We start from the raw sequence: 19,314 nt of genomic DNA on the forward strand, positions 1-19,314 counted from the left end.
CCCTGACACGCGCTGCTAAGAAACTAATAAAAATAGGGCCTGAGCATAGCAGGAACAGACTTGCTACCTGCTTTCTAAATCACAGCAGCCCAGGCAGGGCTATCGAAGGCTGGGTGCTTTCTTCCCTGTGCATCCTTCACAGGCCCTCTGATGTCTCTGTGTGAGCGACCCGGGTAGAAGAGCAGGGCTGCTTCAATGTGCCTGGACAGGGACAGGGGTGGAGATGGGGCTGCACCTCCTGTCCCTCTGCCCAGATGGCACTAGAGTGTTGGCTGCTAACCTGGAGCTCAGTGGGGGACCAAAACAGCTGCCCCTCACCTCCCTTTCCACTGCCCTGCAGTGGAAACCTCTCTTTCTCCTGGCTTTCAGCCTGTTCAACCTCTTCTGCTTCAAATGCTGCATGGGAACCTCTGGGGGGGGGGGGGGGGGGGTTGGGGGCTTTTTCCTGGGACCCCATCTCACGGTGTGCAAAGCCAGCACCTACAAAAAGTGAGTGAAAGCCCACAGGAAGAGATGAAGCCCTGCTCAGTGATGCTGCGAGGGGGGAGCCTGGGCTGGCAGCACCCTCGGCAGTATTTAGGTGCTGTACGGGGCATTAAGCGCAGTGGCACAGGAGCAGGAGGCCAAATTGCCTTCCTCCACCAGTCCTGGGAACGTAAAGCCTGGGCCTGACCTGAGGGCTGCCTGCCTCATGCATCACTCAGATGACAGCAGAGTTATTTTTTTCCTGACAGGACCTAGAAACCAGGTCACTCCGCATGTAAATCTATAACAAATCTGTTTGGGATTAGGCAGGCTACTGAGAGGTGGCAACAGGCGGTATTCATCAGATGTGCCCGCAGCAAACGGCTCCGCACCACACACAGGGAAAGGAGCAGAGGCACATTCTTTCATGAGCATGGGGGTTGCTATGCCAGAAGCTGCCGTCCTGGGTTGGAGGATTTTGGGCCATGACAGCCTCAGCAGAAACAAACGCTGCATTCCAGGGAGGCCGTTCCTTGCCAGCAATTAAAAAATGATAACATGATAGTAATAAGCAGATCAATCAATCCCTTCATGAATTAAGGGACCCTAGGGAAAGAGCTGGGCTTTTCCCAGGGCAAACCGGGGACCAGTTCTTCTCAATAAATACAAATAATACCAGTAATGAAGCTCAGATCTCTGGCTAAACTTCGGAGATTGATACCCTTGCAGGACATGAGGTGCACATGGGCTGTATGTAAACGGCTTTAACTTGCCTATGCAGCAGACACCGTCATGGTCCGGGGACGAGGGGGTGAGCAGCAGCGTGGCTACAGCCAGCAGGGGCTTGTGATCGGCTTCCCACTCTCCCTTCTTGTGGAGGTGAGCACAAGCGTATGAGATGATTATAAACCAAATCACCTTACTCCACCTGCCATCCCTCCCTGATCCAGACTAGTCAGCTGAGCCTTCAGGGGTTAAAGAATAGCAACACTTGTCTCCATGGGTATCACAGGACCTATTTAAAAACCTCGACCCGTTTGGCTCAGCTGCCGAGGGAATTTTTCAGCTGAAAATGCCAGGGCTCTGGGAACTATTAAACCCCGCAAACCCTAGATCGCTTTTATGCCTGCCCCAGGCTGCACCCTCGGATCTTTTCTTTTCCCCTCTGCAAACTGCTGGGTAATGATCCCTTGTGGCATGCCAGCTCACCTCCCCTTCTCCCAGCTGGCAGCCCAGCTCCACAGCGATGCCCTTTTGTTCTGCCGGTGCTGAGATCTGCAAACTCATTGCTAATTACTGCATCTGGGGCTTCCAGCTCCAGCGACAATGCCAGGACTTGCTGCGGGCTCCTGATGGCCAAAGTTCATCCCCCTGCTTATTTCCTTACCAAAGACCATTATCTCTCATTTACATCTAAACTAGTTTTTTATACCAGTTTAAATGCTGCCCCTCCCCCTGTAATCTCAATGCAAATGAATTAAAAGTTCATTCTTCCGATGCTCAAATCCTGCGCACTTTCTTTTTCACTTCTTATTTAAATCACACACTGTTTTGAACTAAACCTTTTATTTCCTCCCGATTATTATTTCTGGTGTGTTTTCCAGAGCCTTACAACACGGCATCTGATTATACACAAAGCTTCAGAATAAAGCCCTGCTTTTTCCCTTCATTAAGGACACAAAGGATTCCTGTGTGAGCCAAGCAGTGCTTTGGACATTAATACAGCTTTACACCCCAAATCACATCCCGCCTCTCTGCAGAGCAGACTGGGGAGTGGATCCGTGGCTTTCCTTGCTGCCAGCACCCTTTGCAGGCTCCAGCCAGCTTCTTCCCTCCCTGGAATTAACATCTGATTAGGCGGTGCCAGTTTGTTCACTCGCAAACTCGCAGCCGCTGGCTCAGCCTGCATCACAACGGGGTGTGTTTCCTGGCTAATCCTGCCTTCCTGGATCCCCTCTGCTTGCCTCCAGGTTAGGGGTCCAGGAAGCTTGGTGGGCCCACCCAGGATTTTGCTGTTGTTGACCATTTCCCATGGAAGGGAGTTCAGGGAGTCACGTGTAAAGCCTCAGGAAATTATTACAATAATGTGTAAACCCCCCAGCCCTCCCTGAAGCCTAAAAGTAAGGAATTTGAGAATACTTCAGGCTAAGTGATAAGACCAAGGACATAAAGGCAGTCAGTGGCAGAGCCACTTTTAACCCACATAGGCAGTCACTGCATCCCTCCCGGATCTGAGTTCTCATCATCTGGAACTGCCTAAATCAAATGAGAAAGGCAGGAAACCCCCCATCTGCAGCATGCTTCCCTTATTTAACATCATCACGCAGAAAGGAATAATGTATGCTGTATTTACCACATGAAGAGGGGAGAGCTTTTTATCAAAGTGATGCATTACTGAGCTGGTTAGCTGCACAAGAAGTCTCTCTAAGCAAATATTTCTTATCTAGTTGAATATTCCAACATTTAAAAAATAAACTACTAAATTCTATCTAGTTTTAAAAATACTTCTCATTTCAAAGAAGAGGTTTGGCAGTCACCTGGAGCCGACAAGAAGCATGTGGAACAGTGGGAGTTCAGGATGGGTTTCAAAAGCTGTGCATGGGCTGTGAGAAGCAATTTGCGAAATGGACACAGGATGAGAGTTGGATCACTGGTTTCCCCAAAGAAAGACTTTTAATACAGAAAGGTTTTGTCTAACAGGCTTTGCATGGGTCTGTAAGGTAGACTTGCAGCTCTGATATACCACACTTCTCCTTTGGGACCCTGGGCGATTCAGGTTATCCCTGTCTCTCTTAAAATCCCTATCTGTAGAACAGAGATATTGCTACCTGCAGTAAATGTCTGCAAAGTGGTTGAATGTGAGGGTTATTACTGTTAAATATCTGTGCAGCTTTCACCTCTGCTGCACTGAGAAGCAAACTGGTACGAACAATCCCTGCAACATGCTGTCAAGGAGAGTGGGAATCTCATGGTGCAGGAGTGAACACAGAGGGGGAAACAAGAAAAGCTGGAGCTGCTCCATACTGGGACTTTTTTCCTCAAATATTCAATATCTGATGTAACTAGCTGCTCTGGCCACTGTAGGCTTACCTTCATTTCAGAAACAGCTGAGCCAGGCCACGTGCTGCCTTGAGAGCCAATGCTTTTCCAACCTGCTGGGGAGCAACGCATATGTCCCAAATGCCAGGCTGGCCACTTTTACTTCTATCACATCAAAAAAAAAATTAACATCTGAATCCCAACGATCCAGGTCAGAGCAACCTCTGGAGAATATGCTCAACCAGGGAGGTCATGAAACACCACAAAAGCCATGAAGAAAACCACTAATTGGCTTCTTTTCAGCAGTATCCATGTGCCACCAGTCTCACCCTTCTCAAACCGCCCTGTACTGCCTTCGGACTGCGGAGACACAGCCTATTTTTGTGGAGCCAGGACAGCTAACGATACTTTGTGTTACTAATTCTGTAATTCATATTGTTTGTGCTGGCAGGGAATTACCCATGACATTTTATCTCAGCCAGTCTCCTTCGGCTGTTTTAAATATTTGGAATTATTATTTCTGGCTCATGGGTCCACCCTAGGTCATGGTGGGATTATTCCTGAGTTGCGCAGAAGCACATGGCCACCCTCCCCAGTGCTGGTGGTCTGGAATAGATGGGATGTAGAGGACATGTAGAACATACCGGGGTGGGGCGGTGGGGTGGGTGGCAGGGAGAGTACAAACTTTTTGGTTGACTGAGGACAGACAAAATGAAGGCAAATGGGCCTTAAGGTGTCATCCTGGCTGTTTCGGGTGCCACTAAAAGAAGGACTGGGCTGGGGGACCGGGGAGGGGAGGGCCCACGAGGGGACGTAGGGAAGCCAGTGGATGGGCAAGGGGGAGCAAGCAAAGGGGTAGAGCAATGCCAGGGTGCTGGTCTGGGGTCTGTGTCCTCTGTGGAGGAGAGCTGGGGGAACTTCAGCTGCTCCTGGGGCTGGAGGGTGGTTTTGGGAGGGGAGGGGTGCCTGTGTGTTGAGGGGTACTCAGAGGCTTCCACCAGAGTGGGGACAGAGGGGCCAGGGGGGCCGTCCTGCTCGGCTGTGTGGGCTGCGGCGGCTCTGCTGGCAGGCTGTGGCCCTAAATCAGCTGCGTATATTCATAACTGCTGTGCACGCCGGTCCCTGGCGCTGCAAGGCATATCACAAAGGGCACATTTTTAACACTTCTTTTAATCCCACGATCCTGCGCATTTAAGCCTGAGCTGCCTTGCATGTGAACCTCCGCAAATGCCTTTTGCAGCTCACTCCCCCTCCAGCCCCCCCCCGCCCTCCTCAAACCACAGCCTGCTCTGGAGAGAAAGTAATTAAAGCTGCCCGACAGGCTGCTAAATATTAAGAGCCCAATAACGGTGCAGACACAGGGACTTCACCATCTGAATGACAAAAGCCGGTAGCCAGTGGTTGCTGACGGAGGGACTGGCAGGCTGGCAGCCTTGCTCAGCAGCAGACATCCCTGCCGGCTCCTGGAGCCAGGGCACTGCCCTGGGAGCACCTTGCCCCTGGCTCAGACACCGGGGAGATGGCTCCAGCGCTTCCCACTCCTTATCCCATGCAAGTCACGGCCGGGGTGAGGCCGGGCTTGCGGCCGAGTCATGTCACGTAGTGCCGGCAGGGACGGTTGGTCGGCATGGGGGCAGCAGGCGTGGGCTGCGGGGTCCTGACCTTCATTTCTCCTCTTCTTCTAAATATTCTGCAATTACATGTCGATTGCTTGGGCGGGGGTGTGGGGGGTGGTGGTGGTGGGGGGGGGCAGGGGGGCGAAAAGCAAACATGCTGCGAACGCCAGAGCGCTGCAGTTGTTTGCTGTCGGCCGTGGTGTGCGGTGCAGTGGCTGTGGCACAGACTGCTGCTAAAGAATATGATGGGTGACAGGCAGAGCCTGTATTTCGGGGTTGCTCACGTTGTGGAAAGCCCAACAGACCCTCCAGGATGACTGGCCATAGACACAAGTTACAGCTAGTGTTAAAAAAAACAGGGAAAAGGGAGCTGAAATTCAGCTAAATCACACTTCCCTCTGAAAATTTCATTCCTGCAATTGTTCCGAGTAACACGTACAATTACTCTAGCTGAAAGAAATGATAAAAAGCATTTCTTTTTCTCAGCTCGTTTACTTTCTACATCTGGCAGCGTTTTGTGTGCAGGCAGTTTCACCATTATCCTGAGGTAGAGCGCTCGGAAATGGAAGCTGAGGAATAACAGCGCAAGATTTTTTTTAAACTGTTTTGCAAACGCTTCTGCTTCTAACGACCAATAGACAAGCTAAAGCCCTTGGCAAAAATGATATGACAATAAATAACATAGCAGTTTGCAGTGTTATTATAATGGTGAGAAAAACCTCCACGCTCCTTATTTAATATCCAGATACTACCTTGCAGCACAGTAGAGTACAATGTGCTGGTAGTAGCTTTCCTAAAGCAAAACTGCCCTGTGACCCATTACTGTTCCCAGCTGTGCTGTCATGAGGGGGCTGAGAGGGAGATGTGTTTCCCCCAGACACTTCCATGGGGCTTGCCACCTGCCCTACAGACTGGTCCAGCTCCTCAAAGCTTGACACCCTCCAGGAGAAGGGACATTAAAGCAAGCTGGGAAGCAGTGCACCCTTCTGGTTTGAGCAGATGCTGGGGAGACCCTCTGTGAATTAGGGTCCCAGTGGTGTGGCCTTTAGTGGGCAGGGTACTCTGAAGGGACCCAGGACCCAGTACATGGCATACTTGCAGATGACGTGTTAGTCTGTGTTTGGCCAATTATTCACAGTAGAGGGGCTGCTGGATGAGAATGCTGTAGCTCTGGGATGACATGTGAGTTCAGTGCCGTGGTTCCCACCTGGGAAGGCTCACAGTACTTCAGCTTGGTTTGCTGGTGTCCCAGACAGCAAGGGAAGGGGAAGCACAAGCACAAGTGAAGCAAAGCTGTGCAGTTGTGGGGTGGTTCAGGGTAGGAGGGATACAGCACTCCCATATTCCTGTCTTCCTCCTCCTCGGCAAGTCTGTAGCAGACAAGAGAAGCATGAAGGGCGCTGCAGTTTGAAACAGCCTAAGCCTTTTGGTGTAATGAAGTCAACTGTCAGGGAGAATTATTTTTCACGCTGGTGTAACAGGTCATAAAAAATCCTATTGGGGAAAATTCAAATGAGGTTTATCTGCCCTGTAACATGCTGGTGTGAAAGATCACAGCTACAGTCCAAACTGGAGGTCCTCTTACATGATGCACTGTACCTCTTGAACATATGTGTAACCAGAGTCCCAACCCCTGGCTGGGTCATCCCTTTCGCCGGTGAAGCCAAGGTGCTGATGGAAGTTGGACAAAACCAGTGAACCACCATTTCCCATGTACACTCTCTGTGCCCCACACATTTCCATGAGCACCCCTAAACCCACACCAGCAGTCCTGGGGCTCAGCACACATGTGCTGGTTTAACCTACCCTGGCTAAGTGACCATGATGCTCCCCACATATTCTGCAGGGACTGCTTACAAACACCTTTTCCTCTCCCCATCCCACTGGATGAGAAGGCAGGAGGGAGGATGCATCCCAGGCACAGGGCTTCTGCTCTTCAGTTGCCCCCAGGTTGCTGGAGATAGGCAGTGCAGCGTGGTCCCCAGTGCCTGCAGATCACATGTCATTCAGAGCATGGGGACAAAGCCCAGCATGCTGGCTACAGCTTGCCTAGAAATTTATGAATAAAACGGCTTTTCCATGAGACAATGCAAGCTCATCAGAGCTGATTTGTTCCCCAGGAGCACAGCAGCTGCTATAAACTTTCACAGAAAGAAGGATGGAATTTTTGCTTAAAGCCAGAGTTTGGAGGAGGATACAATATCAGGACTGCCTGGCCAGTAGCCAAATGATTAGGACAAGGAAAGACTGAGTATAAATCTTTTAGCTGAGCAGAGCTTGTGCTTGAACTGGGTCTCCAACACTGTCAGTGGGTGCCTTGGGCCAGCTTAGCATTGCAAAGCTGTTCTGAAGCATCTGATTCTCCAAGAATTGGGATGCGGGATGGGGAAGGCAAAAGAAAGCAAGAAACACTGTAAAAGCAAAAGCAAAACCTCAGAACAGTGGAAGTTGTCATTGGCCAGCGAAAATCTCCAGCTACAAGCCTACTTTTAGCTATCCCCATGCTGAACTTCTCAGCTAACCCCCCCGCCCTGCCCTGGGCATCTCCAAAGCCTCCTTTTCTCTTCCTCCTTCTCTGAGTGCATACATATGTTGTAATACATAGAAAGTATTCGAAGTATTTTACATACAAACTGAATGTAAAGTTTCCATTAAACCTTCTGGGCTTTGTGCAGTACATGCAAGAGCATCTGCAGCAAAGTGGAGATATTACGAAGACCTCTTTGTATAAAAGTTTGAGTCACAGAACCAAATTGTGTTCCGCACAGAGGCGCAAAAATGGTACAAAAATTAAGATTTTAATTTTAATGTGATCTTAAACATTGGTCCCAATTAGGCATATGCCCAAGTCCCATTGGAATTATGCACATCATTTCTTTGCTGAACAGGGAAGGCTGCTGAATCAGGACTCCAGACTGTAAAATTGCTCAATTGCCTTCAAATTTCTGGGGAAAAAAAATAGTGTGCTCTGAAAGCAATCACAAAATACATTTGGTATTCAAAGAGTATAAGTAAGTGCAGGGCTTATAATTAAATCCTTATCTATGAAGCTGCTACTGAGTGACTGTACATTCTGGGTAATTTTTAATGGCCTGAAACTCAAAAACCAGCATAACCAATTTTTTTCTTTTTTGCAGAAGACACAGCTAGTTAGCTATAATTCTGCAACAAATCCATTACTGCAAAACAAGTCCCTGATCCTGCAAGCATGAATGTGCTTACTTTTAACTATGCAAGTGTACCGAGGGAAGCCACGGCAGAAGCTACTGGCATTAGTGCGGAGCAGCATGCGCGAGTGGGGGCCAAATAAACATAAGGATGTGGTCAAGCCCTGAAGCATGCAGTGGAGCTCTAGCCCTCCTCTTCAGTTCTGTGGTTGCTCCTCCCCAGGGCCTGGGAGAAAGCCCATGGCAAGGTGACATGTATGACACCAGTGGAGACATCAGCTGCAATCTGCCACAGGAGGGCAAAAAATTCTTTAGCCCTTCTTACCCCTCAGTGCCTTAATCATGCCATATTTTCTTAGAAATAGCTTGTCAACACATTTCACCTGGGTGAAAAACTCAGTGATATAGTAACAGCAGTTTAGTAAATAAAAGCCCACATTAAAGAAAGAATACACAGGGCAAAATTTCAAATCTGGATAATTTTTTTTTTTTTTTTACAGCCTGGTAATTTAGAAGGCAACTTGTCCAATTTACTTGACCTTTTGGGATAATTCTCCACACTCTGAAGCCAAACAAGATTTACATCCAATAATAATGTGGAATTAAGATTCAAAATGGAAACTGGGGGTTTGCTTGCTGGAGAAAGGCCACTGTCCTTCCCAAAAGCACAGCAAGACTGAGGATGAGCTCTTCTTGGGTGTAGTTTTCTGTAACACTGTCTTCTTTAAAAAATAAATCATGCCACAATTACAGGATCAAATGTGAGGTCTTGCCTGAAAAAAAAAGTCACACAGCTTTAACTGCAAGTAAGTTTTATAAAAAGCTCTTAAGCAGGTCAAAGCATAGCAGGGACACTCTTTGTGGGCTAGTTTCCCCCCTCCCTCTTCCTTGGGCAAGGAGCGTGGCTCACCCCACTGAGGTTGGGTTTTGGAGCCAGCAGGAAGGCTGCTCCCAGGGGTGGGGGACGCTGCCATCCCTGGGGGTTACAGAGAGCAGTCAAAATAGCCCCCACTACTTATAGACAGTTTCCTCTGGGTTCCCAGGTCTTGCTGCCGCTGCCTCTACTACCCTCAGCTGCCCAGCACGGGGACCTGTGCTTCTCACCTTCTCCACCTCCCTGCCAACACTGCCCTGGCCATAAACCCACCTGAACCCTCAACAGGTGCTACAAAGTGCTGGCCAGAGTCTGGACACGACCAAGCCATGGCATAAGGCCACAGCGACACAGAGATGGGGGCAGGTGGGAATTTGTCCCAGGACACTGGGACTGGTGTCACATCCCCTGGCCCACCGCATAGCTGTCAATTCTCCTGCTTACGCCACTGTAGGACTTTGGGGCTGCAATGTCTGAGCTCATTGTTCATGGTCCTGGGCTTTGTATTTTATTTTTTTCCCCTGGATTTTGCCTATCTGTACATTTTATTGGCTCCTGTGCATTGGTTGCTAGGTAGCTCCCACTCCTACTCCCTTCAGCTTGCCCTTAACTTACTGCTGATCTCTCCAGTAGCTCCCTCATCTTTTAATTACATTAATATCTGTTACAGTCAAATGAAAAAAGAGAGGAAAAAAAAACAGGGGGAAAAAAAAAAAAAAAAGCTCCCGGAACAAGCAAAGGCCAGTCAGCACAGCAGGCCTCCATCTTTTGGCTTTATCTTAATCCTCCCTTCCTGCTTTTTCAAGCATACCCCCTCGAGTCCTTTTCCTTCTCTTGAGAAAAGCCCAGGCATCTCTTGAACTCATTTCTGCACTTTGTCTCAACCGTCTCCCCCGTAACTTATTCCATATGTTTGCTTGGCTTTGCCTTCTGCCGCAGTTCCCTGTTTACTCCCAGCTCCTGAACCCTTAGATCGTATCACTGGGGCTCTTTGTTGACTTAATTGGATCATCAGCCTGGCTGTACAGCTTCCCCAGCCAGCCCCAACCCTCCCCGGGGCTGCTACCCCCACACCAAGTCCACAGAAAAACGCGTTTCGGGCCCTGGGTGTATAAATAGATGATGCAGGTTAAATTTAAAGTATATTGAAGCTGATAACCACAGGTGCAGGGGCTGCAATTAATCCGCTGGAAACAAATGCCTCCTTCCTGGCAGGGTGTGAGAAGAGGGGGGGACCCTGCAGCTTGGGGAGCGACGGGTGCTCTCCTCCTGCTCTCTCCCTGCTCCCCTCCTGATCTCCCCTCGATCTCCCCTGTTCCCCGCCCCCCGCCCCGATCTCCCCCAGCTCCTGCCCTGCTCCCTTTCTGATCTCCCCCAGCTCCCCTTCTGATCTCCCCCAGCTCCCCTCCTGCTCCCTCCCTGGTTGCCCCCCGCTCCCCTCCCGCCCCACTCAGGCCCGCCATCGCTCAAGGGCAGGCCGCTTGCGCCGGGTGGCCGGGCAGCGGTTTCAAAGGTCCTGGCCCTCCTCCCGGCCACAGCATCAGCCAAAGGGCAGCACACAGGCTGCGCGGGGCACCCAGGTGGGGCAGGTGTAGGGGCGAGCCAGGTCCCCTCACCCACTAGCCCCCCAAGTTGCACTGTTCCCTTCTGCCCTAGCACCAAGCACCAGCTGGGGCACGTGTGTCTGCCTCAACTTGCTTGCTGCCCAGTCCTACGCTGATGCTGGGACTGGGCAGGATCCTGACACACCAAACCCCCACCAGGATGTACCTGTATTCCCCAGTCCCCGAGGTGCTCCCTGTGCTCGCTGCATCCCGCTGCACCGCGATGGCTGGGGGAAGCACCCATTGCCCCTTCTCCTAAGCACGGGCACCTTTGCGTCCCACCCCTGGAAAACTTGTGCTGGTGCCAGTGCAACAGGGACCCCCCCAGACCCACTGCCATGAAGACGGGCAAGAGCAGCTCTCAGCACACCCCCACTGAGGGGGGCTTCAAACCCATGCTGTGACTCCTCCTTGCACTGAAAATGAATGACAGGTGTTCTCATTGAACTGTGATGGCTACAGAGGAGTTACACAGCCATAATGCTAATAAAGGCCATACACTGGCAGGGAGGGGAAGGGGAAGTAAAAGAAACTTAAAATACCATCTTCTTGTGTTGTTCGATCCATGGCATGGCTGGCTTCAGAAGGAAAGCACTGCAATTAGGGGCAATTCTTCCTGCAAAAAATATTAAGAGCCTTGCCTATGTTATCAACAGTTAAAACCTCAGCTGCAGCGTCATACTATTAAAAAAGCTTGCTTGCTATCATATTTTACTTTATGACATGGAAACTTTGGAGGTGGCTTGGAATTCTGTGTCTGGGGAGCCTTGCTGGTAGCTGGAGCCTGGGGGCAGACATTCCAGTCCCTTAGCCATGTAGAACTCTGAGGCTCCAGAGGAGAAAGCACTTGTCCTCCCCTCTGCTCAGACAAAACCTTCCTTGTAGACACATATATCCGTGTGTGTCGTCAAGCCTTGAGCAGGAGGCTGCCAGCTGCAAGACCTGCTCAGATCACACTGCTGCTTTGTTTGAACTGTAGCCGTGCTGTGCCGTGGAGCAGGTCTCTCTTGGACAGTCTCACAGCTTGCTTGGCTGGTTTGAAACCACTACAGAGCTTTCTGCTCCTAAGTCTCATTTGAAATGCTGCCTGTCATTCCTGCAGAGTGGGGAAGTGAGGCCAGCAGGACCACAGCGTGCCGTCAACAGGCGATGTTCCTCTTGCTAGGCGTTCACAGGTCTCCTTGTGTAGACACCTAAGTATACCCACCATCATATTATCGTTTTGTGCTTCCTGCCATGTGACAACTTTGTGTTGCAAAGAGCTTAGGTACAAACCCACCTGACCGGACACATGCTTTTTCTGTGCTCTTATCTGTCTGCCACCTGCAGAAACAATGGGGTGAGCCTGGTGCCCCTGCGCTTCGTATGCCATATACCTCCTTAACAGCATTTTTCTACAAATACAGCCGAGCTGCTCCTGCCTGTCACCTATATGCTAAGCAGTAGCACAAATTCACTTGAACTCTGGGTGCTACTCGGGGGCAGCAGCAGGAGGAAAAATACGGGGCAGTTACATAATCAGGACAGAAATAATTAGGTAGATGAAATCCTTAGAGAGGTAATCCATCTTTTGAAATGAACTGGCAGCTTGAAAAATTTAGAAATCTTCATCAAAGTATTGCAAGCCTGAAGCATGTATGTGCTTTGTTTTATAGGTTCTTAATATGTACAGGACATGCAAGTATAATTAAGGGTTTGCAGTCCATCTTCTTGATATTGGAGTTGGACACTGGAGACCACAATAAATAATCCATAAACGATCCTTCAAAACTGAACAGTCTATCAATTAAAAAAAAAAAAAAAAAGACTCTTGGCATATAAGCCACTTATCTACTTAATGTTGTCCCCTTTTGGTGCTGGAGGTCTGGATTAAAACCAGAAAACATAAACATGCCTCCCTTAATATCCAAGGTAACTTCTATTAAGTCCATGCACAACAGAAAAGTAACAAGACTAGAAAATTATTTCACCTGATCCAAGGCTAGAAGAACTGAAAATGTTTCCTTCCACTTAAAGAAAGAGTGGTACAGAAGTGTTAATTGTCACAATGTGGCAGGTGTGCATCAGACCCATGAAAATACTCACCTGTATGGCTGGCCTGACCACAACTTGCTGCTCACGCTGTGTATGAATACAGAGGTTTCTCTGTGTGGGTCCCCCCAGCCCATGCTCCCAAACACTTTGGTTTTGTTTTGGCTTCACTTTTAAAGAATTACCAGCTAAGATCTATCCTCACTGTGCTAGTAAAGGCAATGCTCGAGAAAGCGCTATCTTCTCCCACCTTGGCGAGGAGAGGAAATGTGTTTTCCCTTATTTTTAAGCTTGTGGTTTGTTGAGCATACTTCTGACTTGTTCTGTAATACTCGCTAGCCGCGCTGGAATGATGCAACCCGTGTGCTGGCGCCAATAGCTGCAGCTTGGCCAGCTTCAGCCTGCGAGAGGTTCATGTGGCTCGGCCGTCAGAGCCGCACTCCCGCTGGTGAGCTGAAAGATAACCTCTTTGCTCACGTGCAGCTTGCGTTCCCCATTTGCGGCAGCCTGCTCCTTAGGGAGCACTGAACCGCCAGTTCCTCTTATCAGAGGGGCAAGATGGAGGGAAAGACAAACGTACTGAAAACTGCATGCTACCAGATGTGCAAACTCCAGAGCAGTCAGCTCCACTGCCTCAGTTGTTGCCTTGCTCGTATGAGTTTACCCCTGTTTAAAGCTCCCTTGCTGACCTCATTTGACACGCTGTTGATGATCCAGTGTGTTGAAAGGCAGGTGTCCTCCTGCTCGGGGCTCACAAATCCCTGGTCTGGCTCTACAGCCTCCCCGTGCCAGCATCAGCTCCTGGTCAAGCAGGGCTCCTCACACTGTCAGTGTTGCATCGAGGCTGAAGTAGCCCCAGCTTAGAACTTCCTTGTATGCTTGCATGGGGCATGGTGACAAGGGCCCAAGTGGTGACTGTCCTCAAGAACTACAGCAAGCCCTGACTCACAGCCCCTCTAGTCCTTCTCTCTCCTGCTTCAGGGTCCAAATACCCCAAATTCTTTCTAGCAGGCTCCTGATGCTTCTATCTCAACTTCTGTTGCCCCAGCTGCCCCATCCCATTCCTCCAAGCCCCTCCAGGCCCAAAGGTGTGTATACCCCTCCCTGCTTCCCCAGCACGTCCAGCCTTGGTCCCCCTGTGCTTTGCAAGCCCCAGCTGGCCCCAGCTCCTGGTGTGCGTAGGGCTCCCAGCCTTTCCCTCCTAGGGCTGCTGGAGGCCAGCAGCTGAGGGACTTCTTCACTTTAATAGTCACATCTAGACTCCTGCCTGTCCAAACAGCTGCAGCAGACACACGGACACATTTTTCAGAATCTTGGGCTGCCTGGGAAAGCCTTAATTCTCAAGGTTCTCTACAGCCATTCCTATGACTACTGCAGGCAGTGGCTCCCTGCATCATGCCACGTTCCTTGGAACAATGGAGATGAGGTTAGGTTGGGTGAAACTTCCAGGGATTTCCATTTTTTTTAACAGCTGGCTCCAGCCCCTGAAACATCTGTCCAGCTGGAAAAGACCATGGATCTCACGAGACTCATTTTTACATTAGCTGGCCTACAGTACCAGCACCAAGCCCCACCTGCAAAGGCCAAGTCATCCCCATCTGCAGCCATCTCCCCTCTCCTGTGTCTTGCTCAGGCACTCATCCATCTTGTCCGCTTTTTGTGATTTTTGGGAGAACCCTGCCACCATGGCAACGGCTGTGTCAGACAGACTGACACACACCCATAACGCTGGAGCAGATGCCTCAGAGTTTTTGCCATGATCAAATCCTTCCACTTCTCTCGCGCATTAACTCTTTCAATGCTGACATTCCCGTGTTTCCAGTGGAGCCTCTGGTCTGGAGACCAGTTTGCTTTGCTTCCAGAAGTACTGGAAGAGTTTCCAAATTTTTTTCACACTTGTGAAGCTAAAATGTCAGCGTGAATCTTGAAGGAGGCTGGAACATGAGTTTTGAGGCTGGTGACTGGTGACTTGACACCATTCAACGGGCAGGAGTCTGTGCATGTGCCAGTTATGCCCTTGATAGCTATCTCAAGAGCATGCTAGTTGGCCCTTATGGGACTGTTGAGCATCCTAGTGGGCTTGTTTTTACACAGCTAAAACCTTTTTACTTCATACCCCTCAACAAAAACTCATTTGGATGTACAATGGGCTCAGAACTGTGTGTCAGTAGCTGAAGCAGCCTTTTATCCATCCCTTTTCATACAGGTGCCAATGATTGGCTGGAAGTTACAGCCAATTGATTTCCAGAACGATTTGGAAAAACAGGATAACCTCAGCCTAACAAATGGCTGCAGAACCCCCTCTTGGTGTGGGAAGCCAAGGGTGAGGAGCTGGTTGCTCTCTCCATATTTCTCTTCCTCCTCCTCCAACATGTCTGGGAGGAGAGGTCTTGCCCCGGGGGTGCCAGATGCATCCTCCACAGCATGTGTGGGGACAACTTTGCTGGACACATCTCCAGCCCTCCAGTGGCCAAACACCCAGGAAACCTGGTGTGCATGTGACTTCTCACTCCTCAGTTAGAAAGTGGCTTCAGAGACTTGGAGATCATGCTGGGCAGAGGCAGGTTTAACTCCGAGCATGGTGGCAATTGTAGGGTTTGTCTAGAGAAGCCGAGAAAATGACATGAGGCTGGGGACTCTGGCATTGAGGATGTGCATCTTCTTTGGGTGAGAGTGAATGCAATGCAGACAATGCTGCAGACCTTAAAAATGCAAATCTTCAGGCTATAAATTTACTACTCTACCCAAGGCAGTTGTTAGTTTTCCGTATTTATTTATGATTCATTACAATCTGGATTTTTATAGATCTTCTACTTTAAGTTTTATATTTAATTGAATGAGAGTCCTGGTATCTTTCTGCATGCGTTTATGTGGTTTTCATTAACTACTGTGCAATCTAAGAAAGATCTTTGTTAACCAAAAATAAGGAACGTTTGTTAATGTTTAATGGAAACAATAACAATAAAATTACACAACGATAATTAAAACCACCCCAACCGTAAAAGCTCCTTCTTAATGAATCATATTAAGAGAGGGTTCAAGCATGTATTTATGATCTGGGTTGTGATTTACGGGCTAAATCCTGCCCTCATATGCCTGCATGAGGCTTTTGCTGATTTCCATGGGGGCAGCACGTGCAGCGGAAGAAGGCAAATTTTGGATGCGTGCTGATTCAGTGCTGCCAGAAAAGAACATTATTTTACCCTGACACAGTATATGCAGAACTAAAGTGTAACCCTCCTCCCCCCACCATTAAAAACAGAGAGAATATGAAGCATGACGTTGCTGTGTGCCCCGGTGCTCTCCTGGTGACTGACTATTGGGAGCTTTTCCAATGGATGGCCCAAAGTCCCAGCAGTGATTTATCACTAATTGTCACAACAGACCTAGAACTGCAAGAAGCTTGGAAGGGAAACAATAACTGACGTCAGCAAAAACACGTTCCTCGGCAGTTTACAGGACCCAGCCTATTGCACAGCATTGGATGTGCAAGGATTGGATTCTTTTGTATGCTGAAATTTCTCTATGCCACTTGGGGAACAGAGAAAGCTTGCAGTGGGTGCAGCCCTTGCTTGCTTTCCTTCTGATGCTGATTGACTTTTCCTGCATGGAGTAAATGAGCCTTAGGGCAAAGGAGAATCAGACCCAAAATGTTTCTGATTTGCATGGAAGAGTCGAGAAAGACAAGGCAGTATTCATGAAACTAGTAAGACAGTATCACGTTAATGATTTTTAATTAGGCAGATAGAGATTCTTTTTTTTAAAATCTGGATAATTTTAGGGCACAAGTGGATAGATGTGCAAATAATATCACCAGGCACAGCACTCTGGACGTATTTACAAAAAGAAGACTGTCTTTAGAAAAATGACCGATCTCCATCTATTCCACAGTGAGCAGAACTGCAATCTTATTTAACAAACCCCTGATGTCTGCATGATAAAGCTGCAAACTTGCACTGTGGGGAGAATTTAATTTTCAAAGTCTGCAAGCAGTGACCGGCATGCCACATAGGAAGGTTCCGCGTCTCTCAAAATTTCATGTGCCTCTGCCCGGCTGGGTAGCCCCCTCTCCATCCCTCCCACACTCCCTCCCGCTGGAGCTGCTGGGTCCTGGCTCTGTCCCCCCACCACATCCAGCGGCACCTCCCCTGGCTGAAGTATTTTGCAGAGCAAGCCCTGGACCCGGCTGCCAGTGAGAAGGGTGGGGGAGGCTGCAGACTGTGCTGCTTGTGCTTGTTTGCATAGGCTGCCAACGCAACTCAGAGACTTATTTTTTAAAAAATGGAGCCCCCTAATGTCTATTTAAACCAGTAAAAATATACATCCCCTTCAGTCTTCCAGCCAGAGCCCTGGCCCCTCAGAAAGCCGCTCTTGGCTTCTTCAATTAACAAATATGAAGCAAGCGCCCTCCTTTCCCAGCACAATGCAGGCTACCACTATTATCCCTGGCCTCCCAATTATCTCCGAGAATCTTTCACTTAATGAAGTTTCTCTCCCTCCCCTTCCCGGCTCCCCAGACTCGGGGAAGCTTGCTGAACCAATTTAGCAAAACGTTAGGAAGAATAAAATGGAACTGCATTTTTCTTTCTTTCTTTTGCCGTTTAGTCGGCAGCTCCCTGCTCTGTTCTCAGCTGTGTCCTTCAGAGCAGCACAGATCAGAGCATGGAAATGCATATCTTTTGGGTGCCGGGAGATGTGAATCATGAAAATGGAGACAATTCCTTCCCCTTGATCACAGTTTGCCCAGTTTTTATTAAAAGGGAGCCTTAAATAAAACTCTCACGTCCGAACACCTCCAAAATTGGGAATCGGATCTAGGTTTTGATTGTAATTCTGCCACTGGCTATGACAGTAATGGGTCAAGCCAGGCTTCGAAGGTGAGCCATTACCTGGTGGTGCCCTGTCAAAAACCCAGCGTAAATCAGGCTGGGATTGCAGTGTCTCCAGACCAGCTTCCATCCTTGCAACATTGCCTGGTCTTCTTATTTTGCCCCTGCATCATTCCTCATTTTTGTTTTTTCCTCCCTTCTCTGGTCATTGCTGTCTTCTTTATCACCTTTAACAGGATATCTAACACATCTTCCACTGCCTTGCCTAAAGATTTTTCCTTTCCAGGTCACCTCACTCTGTAATAGCTTCTACCTGTGCTTATAACAGCATTCCTATAATTAAGAACAAAGAATAAAAAGAAATCTGCTTACATTTTTTTTGAAATATGCCACATTGCCACCATTAATCTTTCATGTTGGCAACACAGTGTATCTTACTTAACACCACATCATTCACAAAAAGAGTCAAAGAACTCCTTCATCTTTACAATCCCTCCTCGTTGATAATCCTGGCAAGGATTTGAGCCCCCAAAAGCACCTACCACAATGCAAATTTCTCTGGTTTTAAAACAAAGGCTTAGTCACCCCCAGAGGTGCAAAGTTTGTGGCTGCTTCATGAGCTAGCCATATGGAGGGATGCACGCAGCAAGGTCTAAGAGCTTAGTGTAGCCTGAGCTGCCAGGCCCACGTGATATAATGACATTGTGATGGAAATTTCCTGAAAGCTCACTAAAAACACCAACATTGAGTCAGGATTGGTTGAAATCAGTTGGCAGACATGAACATCAGTGGACAGTTGGATGTCTGGCTGAACATTTCTCACCAGAAATGTGTTCTTCCTCCTGAAAATACTGAGTTTTCCCTGAGAAACCAGATGTGCCACCCTCCTTGATTTCCACTCGTGCACCCTCTCATGTCCTTGTTGTCTCTGTGGTCCGTCCACACTCTGGGCATAGAGCCTGTCCCCATCCCCTCATTGTGTGGTTACCGCTGCTTCAGCAATGACACTCCATCCACTGTCACGGGGCACTGACTGAGCTTGGAGCCTGGCTGGAAAACTGAAGTGTGGGGGATGAGAGCTCTGATTAACTCCCCTGTCAGGACTGCTGAATTTAAGCACTTTGGGGTTATTCTGGAGAGCGGAAAATCTCTTGCAGGAGGGAGAAAATAGAAAATTGCACTAAAAAAATTACAGCTGGGTGGCAGCTCTTCCCCTCCCATCCCCAAGGAAATACTGATGTCTCTCAAATCAACAAGCCATGCAGGGATTTATCTGAGGGCAGGCTTTGACTTTACCTGAGCATTAGAGTGGGCTGCAAGAGAGCGAAATAAAGAGGCCAAGTCCCCAGCTGGCCTTTTCAAAGTGTAAGGCACCTATTCCAGCCTGAATGTATTTCTATCGTAGTTTATTCCAAACTCAGACCATGTGCAGATGCTGCCTGTTGGCACGTTGGATGTGCAGGTGCTTTTTGGAAAGTGATGCTGGGGAGCCGGCAAGCAAAGCAAACAAGCAATCCAGCACCTGGGATGTCTGCCATGGGGTTCTGCCTCTATTCCCAAGCTGGGGGACACAAATGCTGAACTGCTAAAGCAAGACGATGCTCCTAGGCTTGGTATTTGTCTGTCCTGGCTCCAGCTTTGTGGAGCCAAGGCTGGAAATTGCATCCAGAGCTGAAAGCTGGAAGTGCA

At 48.9% G+C, this 19,314-nt stretch overlaps 1 long non-coding RNA gene across 1 annotated transcript in view; it reads right to left on the bottom strand.

Moving 5' to 3' along the window:
• The window catches only part of LOC308058489, a 35,205-nt gene extending 27,554 nt beyond the window's left edge, over window positions 1-7,651 (bottom strand). The window contains exon 1 of the long non-coding RNA XR_013925848.1: window positions 1,675-7,651. This is a non-coding gene — a long non-coding RNA (uncharacterized lncRNA). The remainder of the gene's footprint in view (window positions 1-1,674) is intronic.
• Between the last annotated feature and the right edge of the window lie 11,663 nt (window positions 7,652-19,314).

The sequence above is a fragment of the Falco punctatus genome (assembly GCF_963210335.1).
Source record: "Falco punctatus genome assembly, chromosome: 2".
NCBI classification, from domain to species: domain Eukaryota; kingdom Metazoa; phylum Chordata; class Aves; order Falconiformes; family Falconidae; genus Falco; species Falco punctatus.